General features: G+C 39.0%; 1 protein-coding gene across 6 annotated transcripts in view; it reads left to right on the forward strand.

Annotated features, from left to right (window-relative positions):
- The window catches only part of LOC128666090 (synaptotagmin-1), a 192,802-nt gene that overhangs the window by 106,471 nt on the left and 66,125 nt on the right, over nucleotides 1–20,206 (forward strand). The gene's annotated exons all lie outside the window — the stretch shown is intronic.

Below are 20,206 nucleotides of genomic sequence, written 5' to 3' on the forward strand. Positions count from 1 at the left end.
AAATGGCATTGTGTTCAGTGATCACAGTTTGTGTATACAGTAAACCAGAAATACTAACAAGAAAACTATTGAATCACCCAGAATATTAATCTCCTGAGTTTCCCATACATCTGATTCACAAGGTCTGTGCAGGTGTCTATAACTACATTTACATATTTATTTTTGCCATACAATTGCTAAACTTGTGTATGGGAAGAGGATATAATTGCACCAGTAACCATTCAATACAGTAACAGCATAGGAATTTAGATTGAGACAAAAGATAGTGAGGCCGTAGAGGGATTATTCTGGCTAGTGTAGTGAGTATGCTACGTGTATAACACGGCTGTTATGTGAATAGTGCTGCTTGCAGTGACAAACAACTGGGTGCATGATTAAAGGGGACGGTCTACTTGAAAATGTTTATTGTTTAAAAATATAGCTAATCCCTTTATTACCCATTCCCTAGTTTTGCATAACCAACAAACACAGTTATATTAATATTATTTTTATTTCTGTGATTACCTTGTATCTAATAGTTTGCAGACCGCCCCCTTATCGCAGTGTTTTTGACAGACATGCATTTTAGTAAATCAGTGCTGACTCATAAATAACTCCACAGGAGTGAGCACATTGTTATCTATATGGCACACATGAACTAGCGTTGTCTAGCTTGAAAAACTGTCAAAATGCTCTAAGATAAGTGGCAGCCTTCAAGGGCTTAGAAATAGCATATGAACCTACCTAGGTTTAGCTTTCAACAAAGAATACCAAAAGAACAAAGCAAATTTGATTATAAAAGGTAAAATGGAAAGTTGTTTAAAGTTACATGCCCTATCTGAATCATAAAGTTTATTTTTGACTAGACTGTCTATTTAAATCAGAATGCAACATGCCCAGTGTGAAGGGGTACTTGTGATCTTACCCTGCCTATACGCAGAATGTTATTACTTCCTTTATGTCATAAGCACTTGACATCAGTTTCGCCTTCTCTTTCATAATACAAAAGCAAACACATGACTCATCCCTGAGACAAATTTGGGGTAGAGATTATGTCTTTTTCTGCGTGTAATTTGTCTCAGGAGTTGTACACGTTTGTGTGTTGTTTGGGTTATACAGTACAGGAAGAAATACATTATATTTGTAAAACTGTGAAAGCATCTGGTTTCATATATTCTTCAGCTAAGAACAATGATAGCAATTCTGTGAACAAAACTGCTAATTTAGGCTTCTCTTTTTATATTGATCAGAAAATATTCATATAGGCAATAAGATATCTCTATCCATTCATTTTACATGAAGAACCAAAATGGAACATTTTCACTTGAAAGACCAGAACAGTGAGCAAATATACTATTTACCTTTATATATAGCCTGATGTAATGTAATTACCCCATCTACATACTATTTTTTTTTTTGCCTCTGCCTGGGGGGTTCAAGGAAGGCGCCCTGTCCCGTCCTCTAGCATCCACCCCAAATGTCCCTCTTGAACCCCCCAGGTGGAGGCAAAAAATATAGTAAATATGTGTGAATTACAGTGCATCCTATATATGTTTGATGCAGTGACTCGATGCACTCTGAGAAGATTTATCATGTTACATCGGGCTTTACCCACAGCCGATTGGGTAATGTCAGGTTACCTGGTTAATGCTAGGATTACCCAATTTCTTACTTTACCGCAACATAAATATATATATATATATATATATATATATATATATATATATATATATATATATACAGGTAGCCCTCAGTTTACGCCGGGGTTAGGTTCCAGAAGGGAATGGTTGTAAATCGAAACCGTTGTAAATTGAAACCCAGTTTAATAATGTAAGTCATTGGGAAGTGAGGGAGTTAGGTTCCAGGCCCCTCTCAAAATTGTCATAAGTAACACCCAATACATTATTTTAAAAGCTTTGAAATGAAGACTTTAAATGCTAGACAGCATTAATAAACCTAATAAAATAATCACACAACACAGAATATATAATTAAACTGAGAAACATTTCTAAACTGCATTATAAACCTAATAAAATAATCACACACAGACTTCACTTGCATTTTTCTGCAAACAGTTCTTCTATGCATTCCAATCTGGACGGAGTTATAGACAGGAAGAACTTGTTCCTTTGAAATCTGCTCAATAGCTCAGATCTGGTTAAACTGATACATTCAGCTTGCTTGGCTTTTGCTGCAAACGCAAGCGGACAGCTTCCACCTGCTGCTATTTTAATAAATGCACTGCTTCTCAATAGCAGGTCACATGACTGGAAACGGTGTAAATTGAACCGTTGTAAAACGAGGGCCATCTGTATATATATACACATACCTTTTTGAGACACCTATAGTATAATTATCATTTATTTATAAAGCTTCTTCTTTCTAAACAGCACTATGACATTAGGTGTCTGATTGCAGAGTAAAAGGGTGGACATGAACCATAGGGGATAGAGGGCACTGCCGTAAGTCAACTTTACATGATCTAACCTAGTATAAGTAGACTCAAGAGCTTAAATACTAATGGAAGTTTATAGGAAGAGCTGAGAAGAAAGTTGAGGGATGTGAGGCAAGATTATCATAGATCCATCTCAATGTAACCGTATTTGCGTCCCTGATCAGAAGTCTTTTTGGAACACTGGAAGGAAGAGGTCCTGCAGAGCGAGTCATTACATAGAGATCTGGGTAGGCTGAGCTCTTTAGAGCTAGAAGACAAATTAAAGTCAAGACAAGTTTAGTTCTATAGGGTCTTAAAGGAGCACTATTGCCATTTAAGTGCTGCATTGTAAAATATGTCCATACAAAAAAAATGTTTTATTCAAATTTATACTGTAATTTTGCTTGTAAATCTGAAGGTTTTTGCAAATCCAGAGCAGCCAAAGGATACACCCCTAAAAAAGCTCACTCGAGTATGTTTACCTGGTCTTGATTCTTTGACTAATCAGATGTACATGATTGTAATAATAGCTATCGCTGTGCCATATTCCCACTATGTAAGGATCATAACCAGTGATTGAGTGACTGATGGAGTCTATAGCAAGCCCAATGAGTTGGGCCAAGTTATATGGATGGAGTTTGAGTGTGGTTGTTTTTTTAGGTGATTCTTGTGATATTTATAATGGTAATCTGAACTGAGCACCTTTCTCTTTCATAGGTTTTGCACTGTATAGAGGTTTAGCGATTTCCTGGGGGTTTTGAGAACTCTTGGGATGAGGAAAGCCCTTGAGGTTTTCCCTTAGGAGCATTTATTTCCAATACAGGGTGTTGTGTGAGGGGAAACTATAAGAAGGGGTTGATTGTAGTGTAGAGTTTGTAATAGGAAAGGGTTCTCTTTGCAAGTATCATCATGAATGGGAAGTTCTGAGACTGCTTGTTGTGGTGGGCCGGTCATGGCGGGGTGGTAGTGGCACCTGGTGGAGGTTACTGAAGAAGTCAGAGGGTTAGTGGTGTTTGAGGGGTTAATTTACTTTAGTTATGGATCTTTCTGAAATGAAGGAACTAGCAGGTAATTATTTAGAGAAAAACATCAAGGTAATAACAATCTCCAACCATCACAGCTATTCACAAATATTAAAACCCACATAACCTCAAACTCAGATTTTTTTGCCCATGTTACAGAGGATGAAGAATATGCCCTTATATTGTCCTCCCCATCTCACTACATGTCCCCTCAGACCCACTCTCTTAGAAATACTGACCCGCTTCTCACCCACCCTGATTCCTGTCCTCACACATTAACTCAATCTCTCCTCTTGACCTTAGGGTTGCCACCTTATATGTTATACATGCTGCAGGATGTGCAAAGAGGAACATGAATAGTGCTGTTCAGTGTCACTATTTGTGAGCTGTCCAGAATTTAAAGGGACATGAACCCATTTTTTTTCTTTGTGATTTAGAAAGAGCATGTCATTTTAAACAACTTTCTAATTCACTTCTATTATCTAATTTGCTTCATTCTCTTGATATCACTTGCTGAAAAGCATATCTAGATATGCTCAGTAGCTGCTGATTGGTTGCTGCACATAAAGGCCTTGTTTGATTGGCTCACACATGTGCATTGCTATTTCTTCAACCAAAGGATATCTAAAGAATTGAGCAAATTAGTTAATAGAAGTAAATTGGAAAGTTGTTTAAAATTGCATGCCCTATCTGAATCATGAAAGTTTAATTTTGACTAGACTGTCCCTTTAAATTCATGTTCCTCCCTGTACACCCTGCAGCATGTGTAACTCATAAGTGTCCAGGAAAACATGGCTGAGGTGGCAACTCTACTTAACTTCTGCCATATTTCACTGCTCCACCTTGCCTCAAAAATTGTGGAAGGGCAAATATATACATATCTATCACATCTCCCATATCACTTCCTGTAAAAACAAATATATTACAGCGCCTACATATAAAGTCACACAAGCTCCAAAAAGGTCCCTTATATACCAAAAAAAATTCCCTACCTCTGGGCTAATCCCATATAACTTTCTCTTTCATCCTTTGCAATCTGATTTTATTACCAAACTCCACAGAGACTGCAATAATAAGGGACATTGTACACTAGATTTTTTTTTTGTTTAAATGTTTTGAAGATGATACACTTATTTATCCCATCTAAGAGTATTTGTGTAACAATGTATAGTTTTACTTGTTTTTTAATAACTTTCGGCTAGATTCGGCTAGAATCTGCCGTCCTAACATTGCCGCCACCTACCTACAATTATTAACCCCTAATCTGCCGCCCCCAACATCGCCGCTACTATATTAAATGTATTAACCCCCTAAACCTAAGTCTAACCCTAACACCCCCCCCCTAACTTAAATCTATTTTTAATAAATCTAAATAAAATTACTATAATTAAATAAATAATTCCTATTTAAAACTAAATACTTACCTATAAAATAAACCCTAATATAGCTACAATATAACTAATAGTTACATTGTAGCTATTTTAGGATTTATTTTTATATTACAGGCAACTTTGTATTTATTTAACTAGGTACAATAGTTATTAAATAGTTATTAACTATTTAATAACTACCTAGATAAAATAAATACAAATATACCTGTAAAATAAACCCTAGACCTAAGTTACAATTACACCTAACACTACTCTATAATAAATTAATTACCTAAACTACCTACAATTAAATACAATAAAATTAAATAAACTAAATTACGAAAAAAACAAAACACTAAATTTACAGAAAATAAAAAAGAAATTACAATATTTTAAACTAATTACACCTAATCTAATCCCCGTAATAAAATAAAAAATCCCCCCAAAATAATAAATTCCCTACTCTACACTAAATTACAAATAGCCCTTAAAAGGCCCTTTTGCGGGGAATTAACCCAAAGTAATCAGCTCTTTTACCAGCCCTTAAAAGGGCTTTTTGTGGGGCATTGCCCCCAAAGTAATCAGCTCTTTTACCTGTAAAAAAAAAATACAATACCCCCCAACATTAAAACCCACCACCCACATACCCCTACTCTAAAACCCACCCAATCCCCCCTTAACAAAACCTAACACTAACCCCCTGAAGATCACCCTACCTTGAGCCGTCTTCACCCAGCCGGGCCGAAGTCTTCATCCAATCCGGCAAGAAGAGGTCCTCCAGAGGGTCCAAAGTCTTCATCCTATCTGGGCAGAAGAGGACATCCAGACTGGAAGAAGTCTTCATCCAAGCGGCATCTTCTTTCTTCATCCTTCCTGAGCGGAGCGGCACCCATCTTGAAGACCTCCGACCGGAACATCCTCCTTGACCGACAACTAGATGACGAATGACGGTTCCTTTAAATGACGTCATCCAAGATGACGTCCCTCGAATTACGATTGGCTGATAGGATTCTATCAGCCAATCGGAATTAAGGTAGGAAAAATCCGATTGGCTGATCCAATCAGCCAATCGGATTGACCTTGCATTCTATTGGCTGTTCCGATCCTATGAGCCAATCGGAATTCGAGGGACGCCATCTTGGATGACGTCATTTAAAGGAAACCTTCATTCGTCGTCTAGTCGTCGGTCAAGGAGGATGTTCCGCGTCGGAGGTCCTCAAGATGGTGCCGCTCCACTCAGAAGGATGAAGATGCCGCTTGGATGAAGACTTCTTCCGGTCTGGATGTCCTCTTCTGCCCGGATAGGATGAGACTTTGGACCCTCTGGAGGACCTCTTCTTGCCGGATTGGATGAAGACTTCGGCCCGGCTGGGTGAAGACGGCTCAAGGTAGGATGATCTTCATGGGGTTAGTGTTAGGTTTTTTTAAGGGGGGGATTGGGTGTGTTTTAGAGTAGGGGGTATGTGGGTGGTGGGTTATTAATGTTGGGGGGGTATTGTATTTTTTTTTTACTGGTAAAAGAGCTGATTACTTTGGGCAATGCCCCGCAAAAAGCCGTTTTAAGGGCTGGTAAAAGAGCTGATTACTTTGGGGCAATGCCCCGCAAAAGGCCCTTTTAAGGGCTATGTGTAATTTAGTGTAGGGTAGGGAATTTTATTATTTTGGGGGGCTTTTTTTATTTATTAGGGGGATTAGATTAGGTGTAATTAGTTTAAAATATTGTAATTTCTTTTTTATTTTCTGTAATTTAGTGTTGTTTGTTTTCGTAATTTAGTTTATTTAATTTAATTGTATTTAATTGTAGGTAGTTTAGGTAATTAATTTAATTATATAGTAGTGTTAGGTGTAATTGTAACTTAGGTTAGGGTTTATTTTACAGGTAAATTTGTACTTATTTTAAGTAGGTAGTTATTAAATACTTAATAACTATTTAATAACTATTGTGCCTAGTTAAAATAAAAATAAATCCTAAAAATAGCTACAATGTAACTATTATTTATATTGTAGCTATATTAGGGTTTATTTTATAGGTAAGTATTTAGTTTTAAATAAGAATAATTTATTTAATTATAGTAATTTTATTTAGATTTATTAAAAATAGATTTAAGTTAGGGGGGTGTTAGGGTTAGACTTAGGTTTAGGGGTTAATACATTTAATATAGTAGCAGCGACGTTGGGGGGCGGGCAGATCAGATTAGGGGTTAATAATTTTAGGTCGGTGGCGGCGACGTTGGGAGTGGCAGATTAGGGGTTAATAAATATAATGTAGGTTGCGGCGATGTTAGGGCAACAGATTAGGGGTTCATATGTATAATGTAGGTGGCGGCGGTGTCCGGAGTGGCAGATTAGGGGTTAATAATATAATGCAGGTGGTGAGGATGTCGGGGGGCGGCAGATTAGGGGTTAATAAGTGTAAGGTTAGGGGTGTTTAGACACGGGGTTCATGTTAGGTGTGTTAGGTGTAGACTTAGAAAGTATTTTCCCATAGGAAACAATGGGGCTGCGTTAGGAGCTGAACGTGGCTTTTTTGCAGGTTGTTAGGTTTTTTTCCCAGCCGTCTCAGCCCCATTGTTTCCTATGGGAGATCGTGCACGAGCACGTTTTTAGCCATCTTACCGCTATCCCGTAAGCAACGCTGGTATTACAGTGAGAAGTGGAGCTAAATTTGCTCAGCGCTCACTTTTCTGAGGCTAACGCAGCCATTCAGACAACTTGTAATACCAGCGTTGTTTAAGTGAGCACTGGAAAAAAAAAGGCTCGTTAGGAACGCAAGTCTTTACCGACAAAACTCGTAATCTAGCAGTTTGTGCTTATTTTCAGACTCCTAACCAAGCCCCCCAATTATCAAATGTAGACTGTAGTCTAAAGATTCTTGCTTGCTCCTGTTTTGTAATCTGTCTTTCATATGCAGGGGAAGGGAGAGGGGGGCGTCTCTGTTTCTTCCTGCTTTTCTCAGCCCCTTTTAGTGGGTGTCCCAGACTAACTTCATCAACAGTGCTAAACATGGAGCTTCTAAGTAAGTTTTAAAAGGATTTCTACTGGATTTTCAGATAATCATCTATGCATATTCTTCTTTATAGTAGGGCCTGTTACATGCAGTTATATGACAATTGGTCTATACTGTCCCTTTAAGTTTACTTATGACCTACTTACCACAAAATCTAAAGGCCATTTCTCTCTGTTAATATGTTTTAAGCTGTCTGAAGTTTCCGATACTGATCACTACTCTTTCTTGCACCAAAAATTCCAATCCATCAACATCTGCAACACACCCTCTCGTGGTTCTGCTCCAATCCCTCTAACTGTACCTTTAGTTTATCCTTCTCTGACACATCTTCTGCCCCTTCACAGCTATCTCTCAAGGTGCCACAAGGCTCTGTTCTTGGTCCCCTTCTATTTGCAATCTACACATCATGCTTATGTTACTTAATAACATCTCATGTTTCAGTAGCTTTCGTACGCTGATACCCAAAGCTGCCTCCCTCCCCTCCTTGCATCCCTAACTGTCTTTCAAGTAACTACCTTATCCCGGATGCTCTTGTTACTACCTAAAGCTAAATCTCTCTACTTTCAAGATCCCTCCCCCAAATCTCTATAACTGTTGACAATAATATCATCACCCCAACCCTTCATGCCCCGATAGCTTCAGGTCACACTTGACTTAGATCTTTTCATTCACTCCTCATGTCAAGTATCTGGCTAATTCGTTCCACTTCTGTTTGATGACAACACACTTAGATCACTGTTTTCATTGCTTGATTCCTAAGGCATCTAATTGTGGCTGTTTGATTGGATAAATAGGGACATCATACTCACATTTTTCTCTTTTCTGTGTAAGAGCTGATGAAGTAAACCTCTCTGCTGGCGAGAGGATACTGTAAGGCTCCTCAGTTATAGAAAAGCAAATGTTAGCCTTGCTGTATATCTTTCTAAGGGCCTAATGATAAAAGATTCTCCTGCTTTGAGATATATTGCAGACTTCACAGGGGCTACTAAATCAGTGTTTTCAACCTTTAGGTAGCAAGTACCCCTGTAGGCATATAGTTGTTTCCTATGTCCCCCAACTGTAGCACAAATATTATTGATCTTTTACATGAGCAAAATGGAAATCATGTGTATCACTTGATTCACAAACTTGTATCAGATATGTTAATGAAGTAAATATATGGGAATCAGAAGTGTTTTATGTTTTCCAGAAGTTAATATTTGGCAATATTACAACTAAGAATAATAAAGACATAAAACACAGATATATAGTCCACTGACATTAATAATTATATGCAATTAATATGCCTCTACCTTTAGAAAAAAAGGAAAATAAGCTCTATACTGCATGATAAGGAAAGTAATATTTATGGAACCATCTTTCTCTTTTCCAGAAACCATTTCATACACAGTTTGATGCGCGTTACCTATATTACAGCGGCACATTTATCTGGCACTTCTCTGACACGTGGTCACAGTAAATACAGTTTATATGTTCATATCAGTGAAGCTAAACTCAGGGGCCTATCTATCAAACTCCGAATGGAGCTTGATGTCCAGTGTTTCTGGCGAACCTGCAGGCTCGCCAGAAAACAGCAGTTATGAACAGCAGCGGTCAGACATCGCCGGAATTCAACCCGATCGAGTACGTATTTCTCTTGTAAGGTGTATCCAGTCCACGATAATCCATTACTTGTGGGATATTCTCCTTCCCAAGAGGATCACCCACAGCAGAGCTGCTATATAGCTCCTCCCCTAACTGCCATACCCAGTCATTCTCTTGCAACTCTCAACAAGCATGGAGGTAGTAAGAGAGAAGTGGTGTAACTTAGTTTGTTTTTTACTTCAATCAAAAGTTTGTTATTTTTAAATGGTACTGGAGTTGTACTATTTTGTCCCAGGCAGAAAATAGAAGAAGAATCTGCCTGTGATTTCTATGATCTTAGCAGGTTGTAACTAAGATCTATTGCTGTTCTCACACATGACTGAAGAGAGAGGTAACTTCAGCGGGGGAATGGCGTGCAGGTTATCCTGCTATGAGGTATGTGCAGTTAAAATTTTTTCTAGAAGATGTGAATGCTAGAAAATGCTGCTGATACCAGATTTATGTAAGGTAAGCCTGAATACAGTGATTTAATAGCGACTGGTATCATGCTTACTTTCTGAGGTAATACTCTTATAGTTTTACAATATAAAACGTTTGCTGGCATGTTTAAAACATTTTTATGTATACTTTGGTGATAAAACTTTATTGGGGCCTAGTTTTTTTCCACATGGCTGGCTTAAATTTGCCTAGAAACAGTTTCCTGAGGCTTTCCACTGTTTTAATATGAGTGGGAGGGGCCTAATTTAGCGCTTTTTTGTGAAGTAACTTTACAGACTGAGACATCCAGCTTCCTCCAGGAGTCCCCTGAATGCTATAGGACCTCTCTTAAGGGCTCTTAGGCTTTCCAAATCGTTTGTTGGGGAAGGTAGGCCCACAGCAAGGCTTTGGCAGTTTGGTGAGACTGTTAAAAAAAACGTCTATAATCGTTTTTTGATCCGTTTTTTTAACTAAGGGGTTAATCATCCATTTGCAAGTGGGTGCAATGCTCTGTTAGCTTATTATACACACTGTAAAAATTTCGTTTGATTTACTGCTTTTTTTCACTGTTTTTTCAAATTCTGACAAAATTTGTTCCTCTTAAAGGCACAGTACCGTTTTTATTTTTTTGCTTCTTAAATTGATTTAAAGTGTTTTCCAAGCTTGCTGGTCTCATTGCTAGTCTGTTTAAACATGTGTGACATAGAGGAAACTCCTTGTTCATTATGTTTAGAAGCTATGGTGGAACCCCCTCTTAGAATGTGTACCAAATGTACTGATTTCACTTTAAGTAATAAAGATCATATTCTGTCTTAAAAAATTTTTATCACCAGAGGAATCTGACGAGGGGGAAGTTATGCCGACTACCTCGCCCCACGTGTCAGACCCTTTGACTCCCGCTCAAGGGACTCACGCTCTAATGGCGCCAAGTACATCTAGTGCGCCCATAGCGTTTACTTTACAAGACATGGCGGCGGTCATGGATAATACCCTGGTCAGCGGGTATTATCCAGACTACCTGGGTTTAGAGGAAAGTGAGACAGCTCTGGAGTTAGAAGAAATACAGAGCATACTGCCGCTTTAAGAGCTATGTCTCATACCCCCTCACAATATACAGAAGCTGAGGAAGGAGAGCTTCTTTCTGTTGGTGATGTTTCTGACTCAGGGAAAAAGATTCAACCTGATTCTGATATGTCTACATTTAAATTTAAGCTTGAACACTTCCGCGTGTTGCTCAGGGAGGTTTTAGCTGCTCTGAATGACTGTGATACAATTGCAGTGCCAGAAAAATTGTGTAGATTGGACAAATACTATGCAGTGCCGGTGTGCACTGATGTTTTTCCAATACCTAAAAAGTTTACAGAAATTATTACTAAGAATGGGATAGACCAGGTGTGCCGTTCTCTCCCCCTCCTATTTTTAAGAAAATGTTTCCAATAGATGCCACCACATGGGACTTATGGCAGACAGTCCCTAAGGTGGAGGGAGCAGTTTTCTACACTAGCTAAGCGTACTACTATCCCTGTCAAGGACAGTTGTGCTTTCTCAGATCTAATGGATAAAAAGTTAGAGGGTTACCTTAAGAAAATGTTTATTCATCAAGGTTTTATTCTACAGCCCCTTGCATGCATTGCCCCAGTCACTGCTGCTGCGGCTTTCTGGTTTGAGTCTCTGAGTAGAGGCTTTCCAGGTAGAGATCCCATTGGATGGCATACTTGACAAGCTTAAAGCACTTAAGCTAGCCAATTATTTTGTTTCTGATGCCATTGTTCATTTAACTAAACTACGGCTAAGAATTCTGGTTTTGCTATTCAAGCGCGCAGGGCGCTATGGCTTAAATCATGTCAGCTGACGTTACTTCAAAGTCTAAGCTGCTTAACATTCCTTTCAAGGGGCAAACCTTATTCGGGCCTGGTTTGAAGGAGATCATTTCTGATATCACTGGAGGAAAAGGTCATGCCCTTCCTCAGGATAGGTCCAAATCAAGGGCCAAACAGACTAATTTTCGTGCCTTTCGAAACTTCAAGGCGAGTGCGGCATCAACTTCCTCTAATGCAAAACAAGAGGGAACTTTTGCCCAGTCCAAGTCGGGTCTGGAGACCTAACCAGACCAGGAACAAAGGTAAGCAGGCCAAAAGCCTGCTGCTACCCCTAAGGACAGCATGAAGTATCAGCCCCCCTATCCGGTAACGGATCTAGTAGGGGGGCAGACTTTCACTCTTCGCCCAGGCTTGGGCAAGAGATTGTCCAGGATCCTGGGCGTTGGAAATTGTATCCCAGGGATATCTTCTGGACTTCAAAGCTTCTCCTCCAAAAGGGAGATTTCACCTTTCACAATTATCTGCAAACCAGATAAAGAGAGAGGCATTCTTACACTGTGTTCAAGACCTCCTAGTTATGGGAGTGATCCATCCTGTTCCACAGGAGGAACAAGGACAGGGATTTTACTCAAATCTGTTTGTGGTTCCCAAAAAAGAGGGAACCTTCAGACCAATTTTAGATCTCAAGATTTTAAACAAATTCCTCAGAGTTCCATCATTCAAGATGGGAGACTATTCGTACCATCCTACCTATGATCCAGAAGGGTCAATACATGACTACAGTGGATTTAAAGGATGCTTATCTTCACATTCCAATACACAAAGATCATCATCGGTTTCTCAGGTTTGCCCTCGCTGAAACAGGCATTACCAGTTTGTAGCTCTCCCTTTGGGTTAGCTACAGCCCCAAGAATCTTTACAAAGGTTCTGGGGCACTCTGTCTGGCGGTCCCTAAGACCGCAGGGGCATAGCAGTGGCCCCTTATTTAGACGACATTCTGATACAGGCATCAAATTTCCAAATTGCCAAGTCTCATACGGACATAGTTCTGGCATTTCTGAGGTTGCATGGGTGGAAGGTGAACGAGGAAAAGAGTTCTCTATCCCCTCTCACAAGAGTCTCCTTTCTGGGAACTCTAATAGATTCTGTAGAAATTAGGATTTACCTGACAGAGTCCAGGTTATCAAAACTTCTAAATTCCTGCTGTGTTCTTTATTCAACTTCTCGCCCTTTGATGGCTCAGTGGTATGGAAGTAATCGGCTTAATGGTAGCGGCAATGGACATAGTGCCGTTTGCACGTCTACATCTCAGACCGCTGCAACTATGCATGCTCAGTCAGTGGAATGAGGATTACACAGATTGTCCCCTCTACTAAATCTGGATCAAGAGACCAGGGATTCTCTTCTCTGGTGGCTATCTCGGGTCCATCTGTCCAAGGGAACGACCTTTCGCAGGCCAGATTGGACAATTGTAACGACAGATGCCAGCCTTCTAGGCTGGGGGGCAGTCTGGAACTCCCTGAAGGCTCAGGGATCGTGGACTCAGGAGGAGACCCTCCTTCCAATAAACATTCTGGAACTAAGAGGGATATTCAATGCTCTTCAGGCTTGGCCTCAGCTAGCAACAATGAGGTTCATCAGATTTCAGTCGGACAACATCACACTGTGGCTTACATCAACCATCAAGGGGGAACAAGGAGTTCCCTAGCGATGTTAGAAGTCTCAAAGATAATTCGCTGGGCAGAGATTCACTCTTGCCACCTATCAGCTATCCATATCCCAGGTGTAGAGAACTGGGGAGGCGGACTTTCTAAGTCGACAGACTTTTCATCCGGGGGAGTGGGAACTCCATCCGGAGGTGTTTGCACAATTTATTCATTGTTGGGGCAAACCAGAATTGGATCTCATGGCGTCTCGCCAGAACGCCAAACTTCCTTGTTACGGATCCAGGTCCAGGGACCCCAAGGGCTAGAGCTAGATGCTCTAGCAGCACCTTGGTCCTTCAACCTGGCTTATGTGTTTCCACCGTTTCCTCTGCTCCCTCGTCTGATTGCCAAAATCAAGCAGGAGAGAGCATCAGTGATCTTGATAGCGCCTGCGTGGCCACGCAGGACTGGTATGCAGATCTGGTGGACATGTCATCCTTTCCACCATGGGACTCTGCCGCTGAGACAGGACCTTCTACTTCAAGGTCCTTTCAAACATCCAAATCTAATTTCTCTGAGGCTGACTGCCTGGAGATTGAAAGCTTGATTTATCAAAGCGTGGTTTCTCAGAGTCAGTCATTGATACCTTAATTCAGGCAGGAAAGCCTGTCACAAGGAAAATCTATCATAAGATATGGTGTAAATTCTTTATTGGTGTGAATCCAAGGGCTACTCATAGAGTAAGGTCAGGATTCCCAGGATATTATATTTTCTCCAAGAAGGATTGGAGAAAGGATTGTCAGCTAGTTCTTTAAAGGGACAGATTTCTGCTCTGTCTATTCTTTTGCACAAGCGTCTGGCGGATGTTCCAGACGTTCAGCGCATTTTGTCAGGCTTTAGTTAGAATCAAGCCTGTGTTTAAACCTGTTGCTCCACCTTGGAGCTTAAATTTGGTTCTTAAAGTTCTTCAGGGGGTTTCGTTGAACCTCTTCATTCCATAGATATCAAACTTTTATCTTGGAAAGTTCTTTTTTGGTAGCTATTTCCTCGGCTCGTAGAGTTTCCGAGTTATCTGCCTTACAATGTGATTCTCCTTATCTGACCTTCATGCAGATAAGGTAGTTCTGCGTACCAAACCTGGGTTTTTACCTAAGGTGGTATCTAATACGAATATCAATCAGGAGATTGTTTGTTCCATCATTGTGTCCTAATCCTTCTTCAAAGAAGGAACGTCTATTACACAATCTTGACGTGGTTCGTGCTTTAAAGTATTATTTACAAGCTACTAAAGATTTTCGTCAAACATCTGCTTTGTTTGTTGTCTACTCTGGACAGAGGAGAGGCCAAAGGGCTTCGGCAACCTCTCTTTCGTTTTGGCTAAGAAGTATAATCCGCTTAGCTTATGAGGCTGCTGGCCAGCAGCCTCCTGAAAGGATTACAGCTCATTCTACTAGACCTGTGGCTTCCACATGGGCCTTTAAAATGAGGCTTCTGTTGAACAGATTTGCAAGGCGGCGACTTGGTCTTCGCTTCATACCTTTTAAAAATTCTATAAATTTGATACTTTTGCTTCTTCGGAGGCTATTTTTGGGGAGAAAAGGTTTTACAGTCAGTGGTATCTTCCGTTTAAGTACCTGCCTTGTCCCTCCCTTCATCCGTGTACTTTAGCTTTGGTATTGGTATCCCACAAGTCATGGATGATCGTGGACTGGATATATAATTTATGCTTACCTGATAAATTTATTTCTCTTGTGGTGTATCCAGTCCACGGCCCCGCCCTGTCATTTTAAGGCAGGTATATTTTAATTTTAAACTACAGTCACCACTGCACCCTATGGTTTCTCCTTTCTCTGCTTGTCTTCGGTCGAATGACTGGATATTGCAGTTAGGGGGAGGAGCTATATAGCAGCTCTGCTGTGGGTGATCCTCTTGCAACTTCCTGTTGGGAAGGAGAATATCCCACAAGTAATGGATGATCCGTGGACTGATACACCACAAGAGAAATAAATTTATCAGGTAAGCATAAATTATGTTTTCTCTCCGTATTCAGCGAGGGTCTGGGCGGACCTGATCTGCACTGGGCGGATCAGGTCCGCCAGACTTTGGTAATAGATGCCCAGGCGCTCATAAGTTACTACAAGCCAGAATCTAAGGTTTTACTAATTTGAGGTAAATCAGTGATTGAGCAGTGGTCCAACCTAGGCAGGGGAATTACTCACACTCTGCTTCTGTTAGCAGTGCTCGTGGGTAGACATGAGACTCACTACCTTCTTTGATATGTCAACAATAGATACATCAGGTAAAAAGTATTAATGCCAGTCCCTGGAGTACCCCCTGATAATTCCCCAAGTACCCCCTTGGGTACAACGTACCACAGGTGAAAACTAGGTTCTAATATGAAAAAGGGCAAAACCTGGAAGTCCCAGAGCAATGAGAGATGCCTTCCATAAAGCTCTCCGCTCAAGATGAGATGATCTAAAATGATCCTCCAGCACTGTGAGATGTCTCAAAAGGTTCTAGAAAGGCAAATGTTTCTATACTTCTCTAAGGACTGTTCTCATGCATTTCTGTATGTGAAGGAGAGACAAAACCTTTGCAATATAGCAACTGCATGATATGAGAGTTTTGTTACACGTTATGCTTTATATTTTATATTACTTTACACTATTTGGGTAATAATTGGGTCATGACTTATTACATTTAAAGGAACATTCCAGTCAAAATTGGAATCCACATGGATGCATTTCAGTTTTGAATAGAAGTTATTGTAATATACATGTATTAGCAAAAATGCTTCTAATAAAAGCTATAGCTGTTTCAAAAGTGTATTTAAGTTATGCAACCGTGCAGCAGCATTTCAAACTCAGCACTTACTCAGAGAGCCTAAGGTGCTTCTGCCATCTTTGCTGACATAATACAAACCCCACTGGTGCTCTGAGCAGCTGCAGTATTTAACATGCTGGTGTACTGAAAATATCTAGCTATGCTTCACATGCACATGCAGAGTAAAAATGTTACAATGAGAACAGTGCTAACTTTTACTAGAAGCATTTAAATTTAAACTGACAGCTTCATGAAGTGGAAGGTTTATGTGCTGAACATGTGTCTGAAGATCTCATAAACAAGCTGGTCTCAGCTGTATGCAGGTGAAGGTAGCTCCAAATTCACAATACACTTTTTAACTTAAAAAAATTAACATATACTAAACTAGATGCAAAAGCAAGTAAAGTGTAGTGAAAACATTTATATCAGTCCCAGGTGTTCTCCTGTTAAACTTCCCTCTCCCCTGTGAAATTCTGTATCCCAGAGAACCTCATTACTTTCTATGGAAGGCATCTCTCATCTCTCTAGGACTTACAGGTTCTACCTAGGTTCTTATTGAATTCAGTGAGTTCAGCCCCTGTAAAGTCTGCACCATAATTTATCTCCAAACTAGAGAATATTTTCTTATTGGGCCTATAGAAAGTAATGAAGTGCTCTGGGAAACTAAAGCTGTCAGTTTTTCAGTTTTATTTTAAATAGAAGAAATAAAAAATACACATTTACAAAGTATGAGCCTAATTTGTTAAAGTAGACATAGAAACTGTGAAAGCATAACCAGAATTTGTAAAATTATGATCCTAAATTCACTGCTGCATACAGAATAAAATACAAAATAGAAAGTGCAGCTGAAATTTAATATAACTTAATAGACATAATCTGAATTATAAAGTAATATATAATGCAAAACATAAAGGGCAAGATTACAAGTGAGCGCTAATTAGCGATTTTGCGAGAGCCCTAACTGCGCTAGCAGTAACCCTTTTGTGCTTGTTGGGTTGTGCTGGTATTTCGAATTGAAAGTAAAAATTTATTGCGCTAGTGTTAACCAGATGAGCGAAAAAAGACTATCTTACACTGTTACATGCGCAATAACCTATTCGCCCATAAGAAGCTAAAAAAAAAAAACACCCTACTCGTGCAAACTTGATCACCATAAGTCCCCACTACAATATTAACCTCTAAACCGCCAGCCCCCCAACTCATAGTAAAACACTACATTGTTTACTCCTAAATCGCCAGCCCCCGACACAAAGTAAAACAACGACATTACTAACCCCTAAACTGCCAGCCCCCTCACGCAAAATATACCACTAACATCTAACCATGCTAACATAACACCACCTATGTTAAAGGGACATTATACACTCATTTTTTCTTTGCATAAATGCTTTGTAGATAATCTATTTATATAGCCCATAAAGTTTTTTTTTTTAAATTAATGTATAGTTTTGCTTATTTTTAAATAACATTGCTCTGATTTCAGACTCCTAACCAACCCCAAAGTTTTATGTGAATACGCTCGACTTACCTACTCCAGCTTGCTCCTGTTTGTGTAAAGGGTCTTTTCATAGGCAAAAGAAGGGGGAGGGGGGGGGGGAGTGTCTTATTTGCCACTTGCAGTGGGCTTTCCAGCTACCTTTTCAACAGAGCCAAACTGACAGCTTCTAAGTAAGTTTTTAAACAGTTTTATACTGGATTTTTATATCAGAATCTGTGCATATTATTCTTTATAGTAGTGTCTATTACATGCAGTTATATGAAAATGAGTGTAATACTGTCCCTTTAACCCAAAATAGACTAACCTTTACCAAAAACCTAACTACCTTACCTTTTAAAATAAAAATAAAAACTCCAGTACTATTAAATAAAAAAACTTACATTATTCAAATAAAAAAACTACCAGTCCCTAACATTACAAAAACAAACAAACAAAAAACAACTAACATTACAAAAATAACAAACATATTATCAAAAATAAAAAAAAGAATCATGCCTAATCTAAAACAGTTACAGGCGTAGGATGTGGGACAGTTAGACTAGTAAAGGAGGGGCGATACAGGCTAGGAAAGGAGGGGGCAGTTATGGGCCAGCAAGGAGGGCAGTTGCAGAATAGGGTGGGGGGGCAGTTTACAGGCATAGGAAGGAGGGGCAGTTACAGGCTAGGAAGGAGGGGCAGTTACAGGCTAGGAAGGAGGGGCAGTTACAGGCAAGGAAGGAGGGGCAGTTTACAGGCTAGGAAGGAGAGGCAGTTATTGGGCTAGGAAGGAGGGGCAGGTTTTGGGCTAGGAAGGAGGGGCAGTTACGGGCTAGGAAGGAGGGGGCAGGTTACAGGCTAGGAAGGAGGGGGCAGTTATGGGCTAGGAAGGAGGGGCAGGTTAAAAGGCTAGGAAGGAGGGGCAGTTTTGGGATATGGAAGGAGGGGCAGTTATGGGCTAGTAAGGAGGGGCAGTTTACAGTCTAGGATGGAGGGGCAGTTATGGGCTAGGAAGGAGGGGCAGTTATGGGCTAGGAAGGAGGGCAGTTATGGGCTAGGAAGCAGGGTGCTAGTTATGGGCTAGGAAGCAGGGGCAGTTTTGGGATCGGAAGGAGGGGCAGTTTTGGGATAGGAAGGAGGGGCAGTTACAGGCTAGGAAGGAGGGGCAGTTATGGGCTAAGAGGGAGTTGTTTGACGCACAAGAAAGACAAACAAAGCTGATAAAAGGGAGCAAGAGGAATTCCTATAATTCTTGTAAAACCAGCAAATATCAGGGTGTGTGAGAGCAGGAAACAAAGAAAACAAAACAGCAAGAAAACCAGCGTAACACAGCAGGGACGGCACATTATATACACATTATATAGCACATTATATACACACATTATATACACATTATATAGCACATTATATACACATTATATACACATTATATACACACATTATATATACACATTATATACACATTATATACACACATTATATACACACATTATACTGTATACACATTATATAACACATTATATACACATTATATACACACATTATATACACATTATATAGCACATTATATACACACATTATATATACACATTATATAGCACATTATATATACACATTATATACACATTATATACACACATTATATAGCACATTATATACACATTATATAGCACATTATATACACATTATATACACATTATATACACATTATATACACATTATATACACATTATATAGCACATTATATACACATTATATACACACATTATATAGCACATTATATAGCACATTATATACACACATTATATACACATTATATAGCACATTATATACACACATTATATACACATTATATAGCACATTATACACACATTATATACGCACATTATATACGCACATTATATACGCACATTATATACACACATTATATAGCACATTATATACACATTATATACACATTATACACACATTATATAGCACATTATATACACACATTATATACACATTATACACACATTATATACACATTATATCACACATTATATACACATTATATATACACATTATATAGCACATTATATAGCACATTATACACACATTATATACACATTATATACACACATTATATAGCACATTATATACACATTATATACACATTATATACACATTATACACACATTATATAGCACATTATATACACACATTATATAGCACATTATATACACATTATATACACATTATATAGCACATTATATACACATTATATACACATTATACACACATTATATACACATTATATAGCACATTATATACACATTATATACGCACATTATATAGCACATTATATACACATTATATACACATTATATACACATTATATACACATTATATAGCACATTATATAACACATTATATAGCACATTATATAACACATTATATATACATTATATAGCACATTATATAGCACATTATATACACATTATATAGCACATTATATAGCACATTATATAGCACATTATATAGCACATTACACATTATATAGCACATTATATACATATTATATACACATT

This window comes from Bombina bombina, chromosome 7 (assembly GCF_027579735.1).
Source record: "Bombina bombina isolate aBomBom1 chromosome 7, aBomBom1.pri, whole genome shotgun sequence".
Classification (NCBI taxonomy): Eukaryota; Metazoa; Chordata; class Amphibia; order Anura; family Bombinatoridae; genus Bombina; species Bombina bombina.